This window comes from Chinchilla lanigera, unplaced genomic scaffold (genome assembly GCF_000276665.1).
Source record: "Chinchilla lanigera isolate Chin_1 unplaced genomic scaffold, ChiLan1.0 scaffold00012, whole genome shotgun sequence".
Classification (NCBI taxonomy): Eukaryota; Metazoa; Chordata; class Mammalia; order Rodentia; family Chinchillidae; genus Chinchilla; species Chinchilla lanigera.
Window position 1 is genome coordinate 22,990,048 of NW_004955413.1, and position 8,499 is coordinate 22,998,546.

An 8,499-nucleotide genomic window follows, 5' to 3' on the forward strand; every position below is an offset into this window, starting at 1 on the left:
AAAAGTAGATTATAGAAAGTAGATTATTCATTGCCAGGGGCAAGGGGACGAGAGAATGGGAGTAACTGCTAACGGTAGGAAGTTTCTTTCTTTCTTTGTCTTTTTTTGGAGATTCTGCAGTTCAAACTGTCCTTTAACTCACTATGTAGCCCAGGCTGGCCTCAAACTCGAAGCGATCCTCCTGTCTCAGCCTCCCAGTGCTAGGATTACAGACCTATGCTACCACATCCGGCTCACTTCTTTTTTGAGTGGTGAAAATGTTCTGGAATTAGATAATAGTAATGATTGCAAAACTCTGTGGGTCTACTAAAAGCCACTGAATTGGAGACTTTTAAAGGGTGGATTTTACAGCATGTGAATTATATCTCAATAAAGCTGCTGTAAAAAGAATAAAAACAAATAAAAATGGAATGAACTTTGCCTTGCCCAGCTCCATGGAAACAGGTATTTAGAGGTGAAAACCATCAACCCGTCTGCTCCTCCCAGCCACATTCTTCGACAGGAAGCACGACCTCTTTCCAGCGTGACCCGCTCCATGCCCTCGGCCACGCCAGGCTGTTTGGCTTGGTGTGGGAGCGACTCTCGACTCTCTTCCCTTTGAGATTAGTTTCAGCATTTGACCTCATTGCTTCTGCATGGCAGAGGACAGTGTGGTCCTGCTGTCTCCTTGCCAGGAGGGTGGGCCAGGCAGACCCTCCAGGTGGGGGAGATGGACCCCAAGCCTCCTTGGCAGCCGAACCCAGCTGCATGGGGAAGGAGTGAGGTTGACATCACAGGGTTTAAGCAATGTGAGCAAATACAACTTGACCTCTGGTTCATAGCGGCTGGGACAGAAAGGTAGGCACCTTGGATCTGGTACTCAGACCTGAGGGTTTGAATAGGTTCTACCACACACTGAACTGGGTGAAAATGAAACAAAAGTACACTGGTTTAAAAACAGTCTGGCAGGGCTGGGCATGGTGGTGCACGCCTGTAATCCCAGGACTCGGGAGGCTGAGGCAGGAGGACCGTTGTGAGTTCGAGGCCAGCCTGGGCTCCAAAGTGAGCTCAAGCCCAGCCTGAACTGCGTACTGAGACCTTGTCTCAAAAAAGACAATAAATAAATAAATAAGAACTAAATAAATAAAAACAGTCTGGCAAGATGCCTACCTGGCTCATGATAGATGCCATACACACGGATGTTACAATGCCTTCTCATTAGGTAGAGAAGGGGCCTGGCCTGGGTCCCAACTCTGCCAGGTCAGCTTATCCCATGAGAGCACCAGGCCTCGGTGTTGACTAGCTGTCTGTAGACAATAAGGTGCGATGCCCCCCTACCAGACCTGGTCTGACGAGCCCTCCTGGTAGTGGGTAGGAAGCACGTTCCAAACCTGAGGCCTCTGTGAGCGCACACAGGGAGTAAGCTTCGGTGGAGGGTGACTTGCGAGATTCGGAGATAAGAGGAGACTCTGAGCAGTACTCAGGCCCCGAAGGAGGACAGAGGCCAGGGCAGCCACAGCGGACGGGCAGAGGAAGCGCCGCTCTTGCCCAAGGGAAGCCCCTCCACCTCGAAGTCCCTCAACCAACGGAAGTGGAGCCGAAACCACCAAGTGCCTTGGGTAAGAGGGGGAGGCACGAGCCAGGGAGGCTGGAGGCTGAGCTCCCTTATGAACAGGGCAAACTGCAGGAGCCAAGAGCCAGGGGCAGAGGCAGCCTGCCTGGAAAGTCTGGCAGGGTCTGGGCTACAGTGCCCCTGGGGCTGAGATCCTCCCCAGCCTACAGTCCTTCTACCGCAGCTTCCGGGACTTTGGAAAGACAATAGCAGCTCATGTTTATAGGGCGCAGAAGACATGCCAGGCATTTTTCTAAAACATTTCCATATACAGTCGGCCCTCATAGCCTCCGTTCTGCAGCCATGCATTCAATGGAGGTCAAAATAACCCGTAAAAAACTGTGTCATACTAAACCTGAATAGACTTACTATTCTTTAAATATTATACAGCAAGTATTTACGTGGCATTTACTTTGCATTAGGCATTATAAGTGATCTAGAAGTCATTTAAGGGGCCAGGGATATAGCTCAGCGGTATAAGCGCTTGCCTGGCAAGCCTGAGGTCATGAGTTTGATTCCAGGTACCAAAAAAAAAAAAAAAAAAGAAGTCATTTAAAGTATGAGCTGGGTATGCTGGTGCATACTTGTGATCCCAGCACTCTGGAAGGCTGAGGTAGGAGGGTTGCAAGTTTGAGCTCAGTCTGGGAAACTTAGCAATTTACTGAGACCCTGTTTCAGAATTCTCAAAAATCTGAAGATTTTACAGTCTGAGGGGGACCTGGACCCAGCCCCCCACAGATACCAAGGGATGACTGCTTATTCCTGTAGTCCTTACAACAGCCCTGAGGTGGGTCCTTAAGTGACTGAAGGGAATGGTTTCAAGACTTACCCTGCGGCTACCTTCCTTGCAATTTTCTTTCTCTCTCTCTCTCTCTCTCTCTCTCTCTCCTTTTCTTTCTTTCTTTCTTTGCTTTTTCCCTGTTTTTTCAGACAGGGTCTTGCTATGTAGTTCAGGCTGGCCTCAAACTCACAGCAATCCTCCTGCCTCAGCCTCCCAAGCGCTGGAATTACAGGTGTGCCCACCACACCCAGCATTCCTAGCAATTCTTCTACTGCTTTTTAGCCCAGAGATGGGTGTGGCCTGTAGGAGCCTGGCCTGAGATCCAAAGGGCAGAAAGATAGAGGCTGGGTTTGATTTCCTAGGAACTTAGTTATAATAATAATAGTCATAGTAATTAATGAGAGCTACCTATCTAGCCACTCATCTAAATTATTGACGGTTTCCATCCACCATGGAAATCTGTCCGGAGGGCCCAGCACCACTAGGGATTCCAGCACACTGCCTGATAGGTTACCTTCCAACTGCAGCCTCAGTGTAAATGACAGCGTGCTGGGCTTGCAGGGGATACTTTACCCATAGTGCTGCCCCAAAGTAATACTTTTTGAGTGTTTGTTTTGTTTTGAGATAGGGTCAAACTGGCCTTGAACTTGCATCAATCCTCCTGCCTCAGCCTCCTGAGTGCAGGGGTTATAGGCATGCTCTACCACATCCAGCCAATTTTTTTTTTTGTGGGGGGTGGGGGACAGGATCTCACTATTCGGTTCAGGCTGGCCTTGAGCTCACTTTGGAGCCCAGGCTGGCCTCGAACTCTCAATGATCCTCCTGCCTCAGCATCCAGAGTGCTGGGATTACAGGCTGTAAGAAATATATTTTAAGCCAGGATCGTTGCAAGTTGAACAGCATAGTGAAACCCTGTCTCAGATTTAAAAAAAAATATATATATATATATATATTCCAGTAAAAACACATACATGAAACAAAATTTCCCAAAGTACTCTTCTGTTCCATTTTTTATTTTTAAAATTTTTTTTATCTTTTTTTCTGTTTCATTTTTTAAAAATACAGGCCCTGATGTTGACTTTGTGACACATGATGACAATCTATTGGTGACAGGGGTCGGGGCTATAGCTCAGCGGCACAAGCACCTGCCTGGCAAGCTTATTAAGGTCCTGAGTTTGATTCTCAGTACCAAAAAAAAAAAAAAAAAAAAGAAAAAAAAAGAAAAGAAAATCTATTGGCTACAGCTTTCAGCAAATTACTGAACTTGTATAAGCCACCAGAAGTACTTGAAATTTTGTTATTAATGTTACTGTTTTCCTCCCAGCACCGCCCGCCACCCCATTTAATTCAATGTTCTCTGTCTGAGACTGACTGCACCGGGGTTGTTCCTCCTGTTGTCCCTCAGCCGGGAACACTCCTGTCCCAGATACTTCGGGGGACCCTCCCTTACTTCATTTGGGTGGCTCCTAAACGCCTCTAAACCTGCTCCAGGAAGCCATCTTTAGCCCCCTCATCCAAAGATGGGCAGCCCTCCCAGGGCAGACCTTCCCTCTGCTTCCCTTTTCTTTTGCTTAGGTCACCATCTGGTAAATCCTTTACTTCGTTCTTGCATTCTTCCTCTTCACTAAAATTTGAACTCGAGGAGGCAGGATCTTTCAGGGCTGGCTCCCAACCCATCCCCAGAACCTCGACGTGCACTGACAAAGATACAGTACACACACACACACACACACACACACACACACGAACACTGGGGATTGAACCCAGGGCCTTCACACTGAGCCGTATCCCTGGACTTTTTTTCATTTTTCATTTTGAGACAGGGTCTCGCTAAATTGTCTAGGCTGGGCTTGAACTTGGGGCTGATCCTCCTACCTCAGCCCTCAAGAATGCTGGAATTACAGCTGTGTGCCACCACGCTAGCTTGGTTATCCGTTTTAATAGGGCCTTATGACTGGGCATAAAAGGTTTTACAACGAAAATCTCCCTTCCACTCCTACCTTCCCTGCCCTTGTACCCCAGGGGAATTTGCCCTTTCCAGAAATAAGCAAGTCACTGAGCTTTGTGCCCTGCTCCAGCCAGTCCCAGTTACAAGGCGGCCGCATAGGCGCAGGGCTGGGGTCCGGGTGGAGGCGACTCGACCCGGAGGCCCAGCCTCGCTCACAGCTGCCAGGTAGCACGGCCACCTTTGCCATGGCCGGAAGTCCTACGCGCTCCACCCACCAACAGGTGAATTTGGTGGAGCCCGCCCACTTCTTTCCCTTAAGCCAATCGAACAAGTGTATGCAAATTAACCCATTCCCCGCCCTCCACACAACCAATGGTTGGCGGCGGCTCAGCAGGTCCGCCAGGTTCCCATTCTAAGTAAACCCTCCGAGGTCTGCAACATTTTTGCCCTGGAAAAGGAACTTTGAAACTGCAAGAGCCAGAAAAACAGAGATGGCCATCAACAGATTTTTTTAAATGAGCCTGTGGACACCGCAATCCCAGAGACTGGGGCCTGGAGGATTGATTGCTGGAGGCCATTTCTCCCGAGTTCTAGCTTGACATCGTCACTCTGATTTATTCCTACAAGGTGCCAGGCTCTGGCAGGGCCTTTGATAAACAGAAAAACCACACTACCTGCAGACTCCAGCTGACCAGAGAAAAGGGCGCGACTTTATCAGGAGAGCCGAGGTCTGACTACTGGGTGTGTGCAAAGTCCCTTGCAGGAAGAGAGTCAGTGGCCCGTTCAAGTCCTGCCTCTCGCATTTGTTAGTTGTGTGGTATTTCGAGGCCTCAGTTTCTGCACCTGGAAAGTGGGGATAATTACTCTATGTGAAGCTCCTATGTGAAGATCGCTGAGCTAGTCAAATAGAAACCGCCAGGGATGCCCACCTTTGAAGACTATCTGGGCTGGGAGTGTGGCTCAGTGCTCGCCTAACATATACAGGGTTCTGGGTTAAACCCTCAGCACCGCAAAAAATGAACAAACAAAAAACCACATCTCTTTGGGATTAGGCAAATCAGGATTCAAACGCTGGTTTTTCCAGTTGCTCATGGTACGATCTCAGGCAAATCATTTCCTCCTCAGACTCTCTTCTTCAATGCTAAAGAATTACATGCACAACCGGGCATGGTGGCGCATGCCTGTAATCCCAGTACTTGGGAGGCTGAGGCAGGAGGATCGTTGTGAGTTCGAGGCCAGCCTGGGCTACAAAGTTTGCTCAAGGCCAGCCTGAACTACATAGTGAGACTCTGTCTCAAAAGACAAAAAAAAAAAAAGAAAAAAGAAAGCCTTTCAACTGCTCTGGATTCTGTTTCCTTGTAATTCTTATGCATCAGTGTTAAGATTCTATTTCCACTCACATTTTGAAGATGGTATAATGAAGGAAAACCTCCATCCAGTGTGTCAGGTACTGTGCTTAACAGGCTAATAGGACGCTTTTCTTTTGAAAAGGAAAAGGAAAACAAAGTTTTAATCGTTGTAACTTTATAATATATTTTATTTTATTTTATTATTGTATTTGTCTTCTTGAGACAGGGTCTCACTATGCAGTTTAGGCTGGCCCTGAGCTCACTTTGTAGCCCAGGCTTGTCTTGAACTCAAAACGATTCTCCTGCCTCAGCCTCGCAAATGCTGAGATTACAGGTGTGTGCCGTCACGCCCAGCCTTATAATACATTTTAGTATCAGAGAGGAAATGCCCCTCTCCATTAATTTTTTTCTCTAAGAATTTTCTCTCTGCCAAGTAAACTTCAGAATCATTTTGTCAATCATTTTGGAAACTAGGTATAAATCCATGGCAGAAACCATAAAGATTGGTATCCGTAAAATATAGAGTTTTGCCAAATTGATGAGAAAAAAACCCCAGTTTTTTTTTTTTTTTTTTTTTTTTTTTTTTTTTTTTTTTTTTTTTTTTTTTTTTTTTTTGGTTTTTCTCCGGTACCGGGAACCGAACTCACGACCTTGCGCTTGCCAGGCAGGCGCTTTGCCACTGAGCTAAATCCCCAGCAAAACCCCAGTTTTTAAAACAGGGTGACAGAGAGGCAGGGAAGTAGCTCAGTGGTAATATGCTTGTTTCACATGTGAAAGGCCCAGCGCTTGAGCCCCAATATGGGGAGGGGGGATGTAAGAAAAAGAATGCACAGTTCACATTTTAATCAAAGTGAATTAAAAATGATTATTTTCATAACTTGGATAACCTGGGGAATTGGAAAGTCCTCAGAATCTTGTGCAAACTAAAATGTGGATTTCCATGGCTATTGTTCATGTTCTGCCCAGAAGAACATCCTGATATCCTCACTACTGAGACTTGCAGAAAAATTTTATGGACACTGTATAAAATTTTCAAATGAATGTGTGTATATGTGAGGATAAGGAGATATGTATATATTTGCATATATATTTGAACTATTTGCATATATATATATATGCAAATAGGACAAATCCAGCTCACCATCACTTTTGAGCCCAGAATGGTTTTCACTTTTTTTGTAAAGATGTGGTCTCACTGTGTTGCTGAGACTGGTCTCAAACCCTGGGCTTACGTGATCTTCCTCTCTCAGCCTCCCAAGCAGGTGGAATTATAGGCACGTGGCACCTTGCCCACCTTGCACATTTTTAAGTAGTTGGAAAAAATCAAAAGGAGAGTATGATATAGTAGTCAAATGTCTATGTCTATGAGTCAGGTTTCACTGGGTCAAAGCCAGGCTCCTGAGTTCACATGTTGCCTTTGAAGCTGCAAAGGCAAAATCAAACAGTTGTATCAAGGACATGGACCCAAAGGCCTAAAATGCCGACTTTCTGGCCCTTCCAGAAAAGCTTGCCAGGCCCTGGTGGACGGATCTCTGGCAGGACAGGAGAAACTTGCAAGGAAGTGTTGGCTGGGGGAGGGGAGACCAGGCACTGTGGGATCAGGGAGGACAACTTACTTGTCACTGTGCGTCCTGTACCTCCTGGATTTTTGTTATGGGAATGTATTGTTTTTCAAATACAGGGGGCTGGGGATTTAGCTCAGCGGCACAGCTCCTGCCTTGCAAGCGCAACGTCGTGAGTTCAATTCCTGGTAATGGAAAAAACAAACAAACAAACAAACAAACAAAAAACCATTTCTTTAGGGCTGGGGATTTAGCTCAGTGGCACAGCGCCTGCCTGGCAAGCATAAGGTCGTGAGTTTGATTCCTGGTATTGGAAAAAAAAAAAAATCAAATACATAAAATTTAAGATGTAAATACCAGTTATATAAACTATAATAAACTAATATATAGTAGAACTTTAAATTTTAAAATGGGCCGAGGCTTTGCCTGAGGTAAAGGAGGCCATGTACAGCCTATAACCTATTGTCCACACATGCTGGAATTTACCATGGAAAGTTGGAGTCATCCTTTTTCTTTTTAAGATCAACGGGGAAGAATTCCAAACCCCAACAAAGGTCACCACTGAATGGAGGTGTAAACATCCACTGATATAAACATTCTCCAAGCCACTCTGAAGTCATGGCCTCTGGAAGGAAACAGCCTCAGCTTGGAAGTGGTGGGGATGGATTTCCCTTACCATCAGCGCTATTCAGGGACTCAGGGTGAGTCAGCCCTCCCCGTTGGGCTTGCTGTGCCTCCCCATGAACACCTCTTCAGGGAGCAGTAGCTCTGTGCTTATCCTGGTGCCTCATATGGGAATCCACCGCCCTGGCCAGCCAGCCAATCCACTACCAGGCTTCTCTAGCTGTCCTGGGAGGCCCCTGGCCTTGGACAATCCTCCACTCCTCCCCCAGGGCCCAGTCTGAGCCTGACCACCACCACTCCACACCAGAGACCCTATTCCCTGGGATGAGGATATCCCACGCAGATCTCACTGGCTGGGACCTTTCTGAGCCCCACCCAAGGGGACGGGTAGGGGCAGTGCTGGGTGTGAGTAGAGTATTGGGTGGACACATTGTGTCTGCCACAATCTTTCTGCTCAGGCTGGCAGTTGTTTTTTTTGTCTTGGTACCGGGAATAGAACTCACGACCTTGTGCTTGCCAGGCAGGCGCTGTGCTGCTGAGCTATATCCCTGGCCCCTGCTGGCTACATTAACTGACTGTAGAATCAGAGAAGGTGAGAATCGCAAGAACCTCAGAGTCATCTCATCCAGTGAACTCTGAAAGTA

General features: G+C 46.9%; 1 long non-coding RNA gene across 1 annotated transcript; it reads left to right on the forward strand.

Moving 5' to 3' along the window:
• Positions 1 to 1,306: 1,306 nt before the first annotated feature.
• On the forward strand, positions 1,307 to 8,499 carry LOC106147930. The gene is made up of 3 exons (XR_001232963.1): positions 1,307 to 1,598; positions 7,753 to 7,932; positions 8,376 to 8,499. It is a non-coding gene; the product is annotated as an uncharacterized LOC106147930 (long non-coding RNA).